Source organism: Macaca mulatta, chromosome 18 (genome assembly GCF_049350105.2).
Source record: "Macaca mulatta isolate MMU2019108-1 chromosome 18, T2T-MMU8v2.0, whole genome shotgun sequence".
Lineage (NCBI taxonomy): Eukaryota > Metazoa > Chordata > Mammalia > Primates > Cercopithecidae > Macaca > Macaca mulatta.
The window spans coordinates 46,642,780-46,658,376 of record NC_133423.1 but is presented as its reverse complement, the minus strand read 5'-3'; positions in this window follow the sequence as shown (position 1 = coordinate 46,658,376).

Below are 15,597 nucleotides of genomic sequence, written 5' to 3'. Positions count from 1 at the left end.
GATTTCTAGACTGGGCCACAAGGTGAATGGTGGTGCCACACCGTCGATGGAGCACTGAGGGGTCACTTCTCCTCTCATACTGCACACTCTTCCTCGCCAATCCCATCCTTCTCATGCTTCAATCCAGACCTTATCTTCAACTCCCTATAGGGGCTGTTCCAAAAGCACTTCCTCAAACTCAACATATCCAGACAAAACTCATCTTCTTCAACTATTCTTCTCTCCCTCCCATGTTGACTCATGGAGAAAGGTAGCACCCTCCACCCAACTGGGAAAGCCAGAAACAGGATGCCATCCTTGACCTCATTCTCTCACCTCCAGGAAATAGATAGCCAAGTGCTGAGGGTTCCACCTCCTTGATAGCCGCCATTCATTCATTTATTGAATGGCTGTTTACTACATAACAGGAACTGTAACTACAATAGTGAATCAGACAGCCATGGTCTCTTCCCTCACAAAAACTTTATGAGGTGAAATGACGAGTAAAGGAGTAATATAATATAGTGCAGTGATGATGATGAGTAAGAGACAGCCAGGTGACAAGGTTGAGGGAAGGGTATGCCAGTGACCTCTTTCTTCTAAAAAACAAAGACAAGAATATATCATTAATTATCAGGCATCCATACTAGTTAGGATGCCTTTGCCTGCAAGTAACAAAATACCTGACAAAAAGTGGTTAAAACAGCAGGAATTTCATTCCTAAAAGTAGGAAGTTCCAGATTTGGTGCTCGATGATGTCACAAAGAGTGCAATGTCTTTCCATCTTCCTCATCATTCTCAGCATCCTCAGAAGGCTCCACTTTCATCCTAGAGCTTGTAGCCTTATAGTTACAACATGGCTGCCCGGGTTACAAACATCACAACCACATCAAGAAGAAGAGGGGCAAATAGATTTGCAAGAGGGCCATCCTCTCATGTTTCTCTTCTTTATCATGGATGGAAATCTTTCTCAGAAGCGCCTCCAAAATAATTATACTTGTATCTTTTTGGGAGAACTGGGTTGTATGGCCATTCATGGCTGCCTAAAAGTCTGAGAAAGTATGCATCTGGTATGCAGCTTCTCTTGTAACAGGTGAACTCTGCCCTATTGGAGCAAAAGCAAGAGGAATGGCAATTGGACAGGCAGCCAACATGGCTGCTATGGTGGTATATAGTACCACCATATAGCGTGTAGTTCCTATGTGCCCCCACGAGAGAAACACAGTGACAGGTTAAACTGTCTATTGTGGGATTCACAAAGGGGTTTGGAACAGAAATCTAGACCAAGACCCTTTGCACAAGAGATTCTTTGTGGAATACTTGCTGGAATATTCCCAGAGTATTTTGGGATACCCCAGACTCATACAAGGTTGTATAATCTCTAACTAACAAGATTCTAAGCAAAGGATGAGACGTGATCATGCTCAGGCAAGGAAAACAGGGTCAATTAATGTTCTAATTAGTTCTCTTGATCTAACAGTTAAGGCTTCTAAATCATTCCATGTCAGAAGCCCCACTGGAAATAGTTGAGGGTCAATTCAGTTACAGCTCAATGAAGTACTGAAAACAAGTGTCTAACATTTTCTGGTTCATGGTTTCAAATAGATTTCAAATAAACAATGAGGAAGCCAGTTTCCTGTTTGGGTTGGGTCCATTGGATCCTAGCCCATCAAAGCTTTGAATTATATTGCAATGACATGCAAGGACTAGAGGGGGAAGAACTGAAGCACAGAGGAAAGTGGGCACAGTGCTAGGAAACCTGGCTAAAATTAAGTCCCTCAGTCCAAAGGAAACAATGGCAGCTAGGACATGAGTCAATGATCCAAGTGCAAGTGCATTTGGGGGCTACAAGAGCACACACAAGCAGGCCATGGAACTGGCCAACCCAACAAGAAGGTCTTTCCACATTCTGAGACCCCCCCCACTGTTGGCCTCTCAACGAGAGGGTAGATCTGTACTATTAAATATAGTAGCCACTATCCACGGTGTAGCACTTGCAGTGAAGCTGGTCCAAACTGAGATGTGTTCTACATGTAAATTGCACACTGGGTTCCAAACACTTAAAACAAAAGAGGAAAAAATATCTCAATAATTGTCTATATGAAATTTTGACATGAAATAAAATATATTGTTAAAATTAATTTTAGCTTTTTAAATACATTTTTAAGATGGCCACTTTTGAAAATCTAAAATTATACAAATAACTTGCATTTGTGGCTCACATTGTACTTCTATTCAACAGCACTGGGCTAGACAGTGCCCCAGCCCTGGGTTCTTAGTGGTTTACAAAGTCTCCATAGCAACTTAGATGGCACTGAGCTGTTGGAACTCAAACTTCTGGAGAATTCATTCATTCCTCCTCCAGAAATAATGCATGCAAAAGAAGCCCTTCTTCTGTCATGTTGTGGAGACAGAGCTTACTGATTCTGGGGTCTCTATCTCAAATTCATCAGTTCAAAGATTCTTAAGGTCAATTTCAGGTAAAATTGTATACTTTTCCAGGAGGGCTAAGTGCTGTGCGCTCTGAGGATTATCTTAAAATAATCATTTCTTAAGTCATTTCTTAAAATAATCATATCATGGCTACAGAGTGAGGAGACTGGTTTTCCTGCATGTGATATTAAGTTATTCTGAAGGCAGTACCTAAAGAACAGCCTCAGAAACACTTGGCCCTCAGACAGTACCACTGGGACAAACAGGCTGCCTCTCCATGTGTCCATGTGCAGGATAACTCTAACCTGAATGTACAAGTGCTCATCAGTCATAAGCTATGAAAAAAGTGAAGTACCTGGATATAAGGCAATAGGGAATAGTGGGGACGGGAGCCAACTGAAGACTGCATTGCCTTCACCTAAAAGCATTCACATACTATGCTAACCAAACAAAGCACATTTGGGAGATGGATTTCTTTCGTGGGTTCCATTTTGCAAGTTCTATTTCCAGGCAGCTCTTATGAATGCTCTACAATGCTTCACAACCAGGGGCATTTATCAGGCCTAAGGGCCTTTGAAAAAAATTCAGTTATTCCCATCTCTTCTTAGACCTCTTGAATCTGAATTTCTAAAGGTACTACAGATGATTCGAAATGTGAAAGGAAAATAAATCTCAAGACCCCAAAATCATTAAGCCAAAGGGAAAAGTTAAGCTGGGAACTGGGTCATGCAAAACTGCCTCCCGTTTGGTTCCTAAATCAGATGGCTATAAGATGAAAAGCTACACACCACCCTCATATTTTGCCCACAGGGAAATTCCTAATGAACTCCAAGATCTTTACTCTGAAGTGTTTCTGTTAAAATTCACCATGGCAGCCACGCGCAGTGGCTCATGCCTGTAATCCCAGCACTTTGGGAGGCCAAGGCGAGCGGATCACAAGATCAGGAGATCAAGACCATCCTGGCTAACACAGTGAAACCCCTTCTCTACTGAAAATACAAAAAATTAGCCGGGTGTGGTGGCACGCACCTGTAGTCCCAGCTACTCGGGAGGCTAAGACAGGAGAATTGAACCTGGGAGGCGGACGTTGCAGTGAGCCAAGATTGCGCCACTGCACTCCAACCTGGAAACCTGGACAACAGAGCGAGACTCCATCTCAAAAAAAAAAAAAAAAAAAAAATTAACCATGGCAATGTAAATGGTAACTTATCTTTATAGGTGCAACAACCCCTCTTCCCACATGATACAAAATGCATATCTGATTGTTCCCCCCTCCCCATCACCCCCGCCCCAGTTGTCTGTTATCTTATGTAAAAGTGCAGATTCCCTGATTTCCCCTTTCCCATTTGGCCATCTTATCTTATGTAAAAATCCAGATTTACTGAGCTAGACAAAGGCATGAATATTTTCTCCATACCCTCCTCTTGCTCAAAAATTGTGTGCTTCTCAATATCCTGCCCTTTCCCCTTTAAATTTGGAGCCCTCAAAATCATCTTTGGAGAAAAGCATAGACCCATCACCCAGGTGTGCATCCTTAACTTTGGCAAATAAACCTCCTAAAATGATGGAGACTTGTCTCATCATTTTTCTCGATTGACATAATGGGCCCTCCTACATAAAAGCCACTGTACGTTCAGAAAATTCAGAATCCCCTGGAGGCTGGAGTAAATGAGGATGGCTTCCTGGAGGAGGTGTGACTCTGGCCTCATTCTGACACATTCCCTCCCTGGCTCACCTAGACTTGGCTTTAGGAGCTCATCTGGGCTCCCCCTGGACCCCCAACCACACCCTTTCCAGAACCACTGCTAGAGTCCAAGGAAATGATGCTCTTACCAAGGGGCCATGTTGTGGTGGGGCCTAAGATCCATAGTTCAGGCAGTGTATACAGAAGGCAGCCAGAGAAGAAGGGAGTGGCCATGGCACAGAATCTATTTTCTTTAAATGCTCAAAGCTTATGTATGTCAAGTCAGCCCATAACAGCCATCTCTTCCCATTTTGCTCGCACCCCACACTGACACAGCCAAGGCAATGTCATGGCATTTCTCTTAATCACCCTCATGGTCTGCTGTGTGCTTACTCCTTTTCAACTGTAAGGATAACCTAGAAATATATAACCATATTTTACATAAATACAGAACTGCCTAAAGAAGCAGCTAATATTGTGATTCCTCTGGCCCTGCCCCCACCACTTCCTGCCTCCAACCCCCCACCCACCATGTGAGGAAAGCTTATGCTTCTCTTCCCTTCTCCTGGGGACCTCCTTTCACTGCCACGCCAGTCCCACTTGCCCTACCTCTGACCAACACCAACATTCCTCATGGACAGCGCCCATCACCTACAGCTCTGCCTCTCACTGCCAGTCACAGGGCCCTGCAAGCTCTGAGCCACAAGGCCAATGATAGCCTAAGGACCCCCTTCCTCCGCACCTCAAATCGACCACCACTGTCTGCTCATCCTAGGAACCTCCAAATTCAGACCCTTTCGACCCTCAGGACTCCAGATTATTCTTCCCTATACCCACATCTAGGAATGACCCACTGCTGATTCACACCAGTGCAGACATTCAAATTATTAAACTATTGAGTTATTTTGTGCACTTTGTGGTAAGTAGTCACTGCCCTGAGCCCTGTCCCCTGAGTCTCTCTATAACCTTCAGGAATTTCTCCACAATCCAGCAACTAAAGGGTTAACACAAAGCACAGCTAAGAGCTCCAGCAATAGTTCTGACTGATCGGTTCCCTTGCCTTACAAGGTGATTAAGGTTTTAAATGTCACCCTGGCACCGCATGGCAGACAGATTTTGTATGCCTAATGCTGGTTGTAATTTAATGCAAATCATCATTTCTTTTGAGGCTGCAAGAAGGGGATCGAAGGACTCCGGACTCAGCGTAAGGTGCATGAGGGCATGCGAACACCTGGCATCAGGATCATACAGTCACACCCACATCAAGCCAACATCTACATAATGCAACTGAAAGGCAGCAAAACTGGTCCCCTAAGATGCCTTCACCAGCAGCCCACCATGGAGCCTAACATTTCTCCTCTCATTCCCTGAATTTTCAGGGAGAGAAGCAACACAGCAAGATCTCAGATATCAACACCCCAATTGAATTAGTTTTACCTGGTCTCTTCCCACCTAATAGCAAGAGAAAGTCCTGGCCGGTGCGGTGGCTCATGCCTGTAATCTCAGCACTTGAATGCTGGGATGGATCACTTGAGGTCAGGAGTTTGAGACCAGCCTGGCCAACACAGCAAAACCCCGTCTCTCCTAAAAATACATAATTAGCCGGGCACGGTGGTGGGCACCTGTAATCCCAGCTACTCAGGAGGCTCAAGCAGGAGAATCGCTTGAACCTGGGAGGCGGAGGCTGCAGTGAGCCAAGATCGCACCACTGCACTTTAGCCTGGGCGACAGAGCGAGACTCTGTCTCAAAAAAAAAAAAAAAAAGAGAGAGAGAGAGAAAGTCCTATAGGAAAAAGACTCTAGAAAGATTAGTTTTCATGGGAAATCCAAGGAAGGTAGCCATCCAGGACTAGGGCCGTATCAAGCGAAGGAAAGGAATGAGGCGTAATAGGGGTGTACAAGAGGAAACCCAGGACAACGCATCATTAAAGTCGTATTCCCCTGAACATACTGCAGTGAAGAGACAAGCCAGTTAGCAAAGATTTGACTCTTTAGTCAAATGAGGTGTGAGCCTAGGCTTCCCTCCTCCATGCCATTTACAATGTGGTTACTTCCTCTCATAATCTTCAAATCCTGGCTTGCCTGCTCTAATGGCCATTTGTTGTTTTTGTCTTCCCTGCATGCTTCCCACCTTCTTCTAGTAACAGCGCCTCCCCTTCCTTAAGGGATCTGCTCCTTCCCCATCCATGGGGGTCCTTTGAGGCTGCTGGCCTCAGTACCATACTCCCAAACACAGTGGAGTCAGTGACTCAGGTGTAATCAATCATGGTACCTCAATCCCCTGGCCATGGGGATGGACCCAAGGGTCAGCCACTTAACCCAAACTGAGCCAATAAGATTCTTCCTTGCAGGAATTTGAAATCTAAGTACACAGACATCCAGGATGAAGGGAAATTGAGGCTGGGTCTGACAATAGTGCTCTAAGAGAAAGGCCACGAGATACCCAGAACCATCCTGGTTTCTTTCCCTCCCAAGCCCAGGTTACTATTACCTTGATGCAATAACAACATCAACTAACACCCAGCCCCATATCTTTCCAATAAACTCAATTGGTACTTAAGTTAGAATCTGTTTGTATCATTTCAAGCACAACCAAAATTCATACAGAATGTTATAACCCATAGAAACTAAGGTTTCCTTTAGCTCTTCCTAAATGGGGTTTGAATAACCCACTAACCATGTTTAAACAGGTCTTCTTAATCATAAACATCACCGTAGAAGACAAACATCACTCTTCTATTACGTGGCTGCCTGTAAAACCTAGACAGCTTCCTGTTTCTGTGTTTGGACCTCATGTGCCTGCCAAGGGTATGCACCATTTCCCAGTGGCTTTGAGGGAGGCATAAAAGTCAGAGCCCACAGGATTGTGTTACTCGGTCTTTGTCTTAGGTCTCAGGTGGGGCCAGATAGGGAGAGGAGTGTCACATCTTGTTGCATTACTAAGGCTGCTGGTCACCCAAAATACCAAGGAACCCAGCTTCCAGCAGCTCAGTGCGCCGCCCTTCTCCTTCCCCCGTTTCTTCCTGCTCAGCCAAGAGTGTCCAGCAAACCCTTCCCGGCTGCCCACGACCCAACAGTTCTGCCCTCCTGAGGGTTCTCAAGCTCAGAGTCTTCCAACCTTCCAAACAAATACAGCATTCTGCCCAGGAGGTATTTCTTAAGGTTGTTGAATTATCTGGTTCCTGTATCTTGGAGATGAAGGTTCACATGTCAACATACACTTCCCACCTATGTGAGTCTTCCCACCCTCAACCTTGATCATGTCATTCCTCACCTCACTTCCCTCCTACTGCACTTCCAATCTGGAAAGGCCCCTCTTCTCCTGTCCACCCAACTAATGGCTACCTCGCCCACCAAAGTACACTTCAAGCCCCACCTCCTCTCTGAAGCCTCCACTGCCTGCTCAGGTGACTTTCTTCTACCATTCACAGATGGTAACATGTGTGTATCATTCCTGCCTAAAATGCTGGAGAATGGTGTGTTAACTCTTCCTATGGTATTTGTTTTCTCAACACTATCTTTAAGTTCCTGGAGTGCAGAAAGTGTGTGCTGTCCATGTTTGATTGCCCCACCTACCTAATAAAGGACAATGTGGATGAAAGACCCATGATCAATACACTCAATCAATTAAAGAAACAGGGCATGACATTGTTCAGGCAGCTGTTAAGAATAATAACTAATAAAATTAGTTGCTATTTTAAGCCTGTGTTAAACTGCAGAGAACAAGACAGACCCAGGGATGACCTACAAGCTTCAAGACTCGGATAATTCAACAACCTTAAGAAATACCTCCTGGGCAGAATGCTGTATTTGTTTGGAAGGTTGGAAGACTCTGAGCTTGAGAACCCTCAGGAGGGCGGAACTGTTGGGTTGTGGGCAGCCGGGAAGGGTTTGCCGGACACTCTTAACTGGGCAGGAAGAAACAGGGGAAGGAGAAGAGCGGCGCACTGGGCTGCCGGAAGCTGGGTTCCTTGTAAAGGGACGTTAGGCCACCGTCCCTAACATCACCCCAAGCCTCAGCCTTCTCAGGAAAGTCGCTTATGAAGCTATGACTCAACTCCTGCAGTGCTTGGGCCCACGCTTCGCAGCGTGGGATCAGCGGCGGGGCGGGGCGGTACAAGGAAGCTGTGCGAAGCGGAAGGGGCGGCCTCGGACCAGCAAACTTACCCGCCTGGCGGGTCTTATGGCTGAGTCACCGTGGCGGCGCAGCAGCTCGGGCCCCGTTCTCCCGGGCTGGGGTGGTCACCTCTGCAAAGCAGGCTTTCTGGGCCGTGATCGGGTCTTGCCCGCGGGCATATCGGGAAACGCCTGCTGCGCTCCCTGCCTGAAAATCCACTCTTGAAAATGCACTCCCTTAGGTTAAAACGCTGCCTTTCTTAAGGACCTTCTTTAAAAGTAAATCCTAATATAAGTTGGTGCAACCAATTTCCTTCCCTTACAGACGCTGAAAGCAGAGCACTGAAGGGGTGGGATTCTTGAAGGTGAGGGAGGTAAGGCTACTGATGATTCTGGAAGGGACAGCTCCACTGCGAGGGGCTTAGGGGAAGGAGGGTGTCAGCTCTAGTTGCTTGGTGAGTTTACCCTATTTCAACTGACGACTTTTGTTAATGAATTTCACCTCTAGGGCTCAGTGGTTTATCTGAAAGAAAAGGCTGGACTAGAGCAGTGGTTATCAAAGTGGTCCCCAGACCAGCAACATCAGCATCACCTGGAACCTCGTTGGAGATGAAAACTATAGGCCAGTCCTAGATCTACTGAATCAGAAACTCATCGGAGAGCCCAGGAATGTCTTTCAACAGCCCTCCAGGTGTTTCTGATTCATGCTCTAGTTTAGTGACAAACGACTAAATGATCTGGCGAGTCCCTTGCAGAGAAGAGAGCTGATACTTTTTAATGTGGCTCATGAGGCCATACAGGGCCCTCACTGACCCGGTCCTCGTGTAACTGTCCAGTCTCTTACGGCAACAGCCTATCTCATCGACATAAGACTGATAAAACTTTCTCTAAAGAGATTTCCTCTTTGAAATCCAGCCTTACATATGCTGCTCTTCCTGACATAGCCTTTTTCTTCCATTACTATCTCCTATTTGTCCTTCAAGACTTGTTTTGTGATTACCCCTTCCAGGAAGGCCACCTCACACCTCCCAAGGTCAGGTGTCTCCCTTCTGTGTTCCTGTAGCACCTTATGAATCTGTTATATCCGTTTACCACCTTTATCAAGTCACGCACCAGACTGAGTGAGGTGTGGGCAGAAACTTGTACTTCTGCACATTCAGTGTCTGACACAATGTTAGCCACTACAGTATGTCCTCAGTAATCATCAATGCATGAGTAAATGAATGGATGACTTGAATCCTTTTGTCAACGGAGGGCTCAGATAATGGCTTGCTGGTTCTTTTTGATCTCTAATCATTGATAATTTAATGCTTTTCATGTTACGCCAATGATTGATCAATGCTTATTACTGTTAGTAATTCTTTTTTTTTTTTTTTTGGGGGGGGATGGAGTTTCACTCTTGTCGCCCAGACTGGAGTATGATGGCCTGATCTCGGCTCACTGCAACCTCCACCTCCCGGGTTCAAGCAATTCTCCTGCCTCAGCCTCCCAAGTAGCTGGGATTACAGGCATCCACCACCATGCTCAGCTAAATTTTTATATTTTTAGTAGAGATGGGGTTTCACCGTGTTGGCCAGGCTGGTTTCGAACTCCTGACCTCAAATGATCCACCCACCTCAATCTCCCAAAGTGCTGGGATTAGTCACTATGCCCAGCGCATGTTAGTAATTCTTTATAGTACATTACATAATACAAATTATTTCATATCTATTAGCCCATTTCAGCTTCTCATCAACCTCATGAGTTAGAGTAGGTATTGTTTTAATCATTTTAACAGCTGCAAAACAACTCACGGATATTAAATGGCTTTCCATGGTTACCTATTTCTGTAAAAAATATTTACACAGAGTACAAATAAAACACAAAGTGTCTTCTTGGCAACGCATAGTGATAGACACATAGGAGATAAAAAAGTTCTTAAAGACATTATCCCTATCCTCAAGGAACCTCTATTTTAGGAAAAATAAATCATATTCTCCAAATAGCCACAATATAATAAGTGTATAATAAATCCAGTCTTGAGTGAGTCATTCCATCAAGGATCTAGGAGTTTGGTGGACAGAGGAACTGTGGGTGGCAGAGTAGTGAGGGGAAACATGACTGGGGCAGAGGTGGAAATTGCATGATGACTGGACAGAAAAGGATGTGAATAGATATAAGAAAGCCTCCCAGGAGCAGAGAACAGACTAATAAATGAACAGAGACTGGAACAATCTACACAGGGGCAGTGAATAGGTCTAATAGCTGTAGCAGATAGCAGAGATGCTGTGAAGGGGACCTGTGAAAGTCAAAAATAGAACTGGTGGTGGCACTACATATGCCACTGAAAGTGGGCTTGCTGAGAGGATTTTTCCCACTTTTATTTTGCTATTAGTGGCCACTCTTGAAATTACAACATACATCGTTGATTTATTAAACATTAATGTTAACTCTTAACTTTTCCATCCTCCCAGACAATGCAAGGACCTTAGAACACTTTAACTCCATTACCCACCTCCTGACTTGCTATTGTTATCATGGATCTTGAGTATTTTAAACCCCTCTAGTCATTATTTTCATTTTGCATAATCAGTATTCATTTATATTTACCTGTGTTGTTTCCATTTTTCATTCCTCTTCAATTTTTCCTTCATCTCCAAGCTTTCATCTGGAATCATTTTCTCTTTACCCAAAGAATATCTGTCAGAATTTCCTTTAGTGCAGGTCTCTTGGTGGCAGCATCTTTCAGTTTTTATTTCACTGACTTTTAAAATCATCATTACTGGAGAATATTTTTACTATGTGTAGAATTCTAGATTGGCCAAATTGAAAATATCGTTCTACTATATTCTTATATGAGTTATCATTTTTGAGAAGTCTGCTGTCATTCTTTTCGCTCTCAGAGATGAGGGTCTCACTGTGTTGCCCAGGTTAGAGTGCCATGGCTAGTCACAGGTGCAATCATAGCTCACTGCAGCCTCGAACTCCTGGCCTCAAGCAATCCTCCCACCCGCCTCAGCCTCTTGAGTAGCTAGAACTACAGGCAGGCACCACTGTACCTGGTTTACCACCATTCTAACTGTTGCTTCTGTCTATTGTCACTTTGCTTTTAAAATTTTTCTCTTAGATTTTGGTCTTCTGAAATTGGACTATGATATGTCTAGGTATGAGTACATTTTATTTATGTTGCTTGGGATTCATAGGACTTTTATCTGTTTGGGAGAATTCTCAAACATTATCTTTTCAAATGTTCTCTCTCTTCTCTCCTTTGGGGACCCCATTTGAATATGCACACATTTAGTATATATTCTGATCAAACTGCATATGTCTCTGACTCTTCTGAATTTTTCATACTTTTTCCTGAGCTAAGTCTGGATAGTTGCTTTTGACCTTTCTCCTAGTTATTTCATTAACTGTATTTATTTGCTGCTAAATACATCATTGAGATGTTGATTTTGATTATTATATTTTTAATTAGAGTGTTTCTGGAGGTTCTCTATCAAATGTGGACAATTACTTTTTATAACTTCCAATTTCCAATTCTTGTCAACAAATTTCAAGTTTGGCCTTTCCTTTTTTTTGTTTTTTGTTTGTTTGTTTGTTTGTTTTGTTTTGTTTTTGTTTTTTGAGACAGAGTCTCGCTATGTTGCCCAGGCTGCAGTGCAATGGCACAATCTCGCATCACTGCAACCTTTGCCTCCCGGGTTCAAGCGGTTCTCCTGCCTCAGCTTCCTGAGTAACCGGGATTACAGGCACCTGCCACCACACCTGGCTAATTTTTGTATTTTTAGTAGAGACAGGGGTTTCACCATACTGACCAGGTTGGTCTCGAACTCCCGACCTCAGGTGATCCGCCCACCTCAGCCTCCTAAAGTGCTGGGATTACAGGTGTGAGCCACCACACTCGGCCAGGCCTTGTTTTCTTGAGTATATTATAATGTTGCTTTAGATTCTGTGCATGGTAATCCCACTGTCAAGAACGACCATGAATATCTTTCTGTTACTTCTTGTTTGTGCTGATCTTTGAATGTTGTCTTCATTTCTTATTTGCTTGGTCATTTATTACTATGTGTTGAACATTATGTTTGAAAAAGTATCTTTAGAAATAATGTGAGACTTAGGATGATATCTTCTGGACATGATTTTTGATTTTCAGTTTCTATGCAAGGCATTTAGGGGCACTAGTAATCCAACCAAGATTGCTTCAATTCAAAGTCAAAGCTTCAAATTTTTTGAGCTACTCAGATGACTAAGGCTAGAATCTATGTGAAGTTTAATTCCAGTTTACCTTAGTCTGACAGTGCAGCTCTTTGGGGCCCCAACTCTGAGTACCAAGTAGTTTACCAGGGTCTCCACCATGGAAAAGAAAGGAAGCAGTAGATTCGAACTTATGGGCACCTAGCCACCAACAGTTTTCAAAAACATGGCTCATCTCTCAGCCTTCTTTTTAGATGAGCCAATGCCCTCTGGGCAAAAGTAGCCCTAAATGCCAAGCTTGTCCCTCTAGAGCTTCATCTTCTCCTAGATCTTGGCTTGCTTCCTCACTATCCTATTAGTTTTTGATATTTTAGGGAAAATTTTTTAAATGTTTTCTCTGAATTTGTTAGTTGTTTTCAGAGGGAAGGTTGGCCCATATTAGCTAGTCTGCCTCTATTAGAAGCAGAAGTCTGATATGGACTTTGGATAGAAATGAGAATCAGCAATTTTTAAGAATAGAGGGACATGGCCGGGCACAGTGGCTTACACCTGTCATCCCAGCACTTTGGGAGGCCGAGGCAGGCAGATCACGAGTTCAGGAGATCAAGACCATCCTGGCTAACGTGGTGAAACCATGTCTCTACTAAAAATACAACAACAACAACAACAAAATTAGCGGGGCGTCGTGGCAGGTGCCTATAGTCCCAGCTACTCGGGAGGCTGAGGCAGGAGAATGGCGTGAACCCGGAAGGCAGAGCTTGCAGTGAGCTCAGATCACACCACTGCACTCCAGCTTGGGTGACAGAGGGAGACTCTGCCTCAAAAGAGAAAAAAAAAAAAGAATAGAGGGACATAAGCAGATAAATGAATCAGAAAGTGGTGTGTATGATAATTTGAGGGGGCTGTTGCAGGGGTCAGTAGAGAGATAAGAACAGAATAAGATTCTTTTTATTGGTTCCCTGGCTTCAGCCAGCATAAATGATCAAATAATTTATTGCACTAATGCTCAAATTGGTACTTCTAATCCCAGTTAAACCCACGGAATTTCAAAAACAGGCAGTGTTGTTTAACTTACTTAGTTGTTTCCTTGTTGGGAGGCCTTTGATTCCAACTGCAAACTCTGCCAAGAGAAAAGAGAAACCTAAACCACAGATGGATTAACCCCTACTCTAGGAGCACTGAACCATTGTCCCTGCTCTCAGAGAACTGCCTGGAGCCATGCCGGGGCAGTGGCTGAATTCAGAGAATCAAGGCTGCACTGCTGAGACAAACACCAGTCAAGGTGCATTGCCCTCTGCTGTGGTCAGGGCTATAGGTGCTGGAGCTTGTGAATAGGGATGACGGCAGACCCTGCTGATTGGGCAGCATAGTACCCATCCTCTACCTCCTTTACCTTTACTTCTTTCCATTAGAGAGGCTGCAGTAGCTAAATATTCACTCTCCCAATATCCCTGTATCATAGAGTGGTCATGTGATACAGTTCTGGCCAATGAGATGTAATCAGAAGTTTGGCAGGAAAGTTCTGGGAAAGTTTTAGCTTTGCTAATAAGAGACAGATGGGGCTGGCACTAATCCTGGTATTGATCCTAGACTTGAATGCAGATGTGACACTTAGAGTTAAAGCAGCCTTTTCATGACCATGAGGAGACATGCAGGAGGGAAAGGCCCAGAAAATCTCAAAGACACCAGCCCTAACATTGCTTTTCTCTTATGTGAGAAAAAGAAACCACTCTTGTTTCAAGCTACTGTGGGTAGGCTTTCTATAATTTGCAAATAAAAACACTCCTAACTGACGCAGAGAGATTCCTAATGTCAGGACCCAGCACCTGAAAATCATCTTTGGCTTTAGGATTAAAAACTTGATCAAACAGCAAATATTAACCAAACTTCTTGTAAAGCCAGCACTGAGCTAGGTGGCACTATGAAAATCACCGAGGTAGCAGGCACTGAAGGCATTCACAGCCTAATTAAGAGGTAGAATTTAATACAAATGAAATCTCATGATCATGATCAAATGCTAGAAAAGTCTTTAAGATTATCTAGTGGTTTTGGACAGGTGTTGGCCATGATACCATCCCAACACCATACAGAGACTCAATGTGTACAACATAAAATCTGCTTCATTTTAAGAAACCTGTGCAATTGGCCCCTCCATATCTTTGATGATTTGTGGCTGAAAATTTCTGAGTAGCACTGCCATTGATTTGACAGCTGAGAAAACTGGGGTCTCCATGGCAGAATGGAAGTAACTTATTCTAGGAGATGTAACAGGTTTGCCATGGTGCTGAATGAAATCTACATCTCTAGGACGATTTTCAAGGTTGTTTCCTTCCAAACAGTGATCAAAAGAAGGGAGTGGATTATTACGTGGTAAACTGGAAAGCAGCAGCAATAATTGGTACAGGAGACCAAAGAAAGGAGAAATTAGCATGACCAGAATTAACCAAAGCAAGCTTCATGGAAGAGGTGGGACTTAAATGAAGTCATGAAGGTTGGATAAACTCAAATTGGATCAGTGGTTCCATTGGCCCCCAGGGGACATTTGGCAATGTCTAGAAACGTTTTTGGATGTCACAACCTGGGATGGGGGGTAGCATTTAGTGGGCAGAAGCCAGTGATGCTGCTTAAAGTCCTACAATGTGCAGAAAAGTTCCCCACAACAAAGCATTATCCAGTCCAAAATGTCCCAATGGTGTCCAAGTTGAGAAACCCTGGAATACATGGAAAGAAGGCCAGGCAGAGGGAATGGTATACAAATGCAGAGGTGTACATAAGCAATGAGTTCCTTGAGAACAGAGACTGTGTATCCCAACACACATCAGTGGCTGCCTGGTGGGTAGTTATTTGCTGGATGGATGAATAAACACTGTTCGTCTTTGAATTCTACCCTAGTACTTTGGCAGCAAAGAACTTTGCTCAGAATAAGAAAAGCAGTCAGCCTCATCAATACTTATTTTCCTGATTTCCCCTGCCTCATCTGTTCCTCATCCCAAGTCTTTAAGAAAGGAAGGGAGTTGGAGACTGGAGCTGTTCAATCCAACTTACAAGGGATGTAAAGGACCTCTTCAAGGAGAACTACAAACCACTGCTCAGTGAAATAAAAGAGGACACAAACAAATGGAAGAACATACCATGCTCATGGATAGGAAGAATCAATATCGTGAAAATGGCCATACTGCCCAAGGTAATTTATAGATTCAATGCCATCC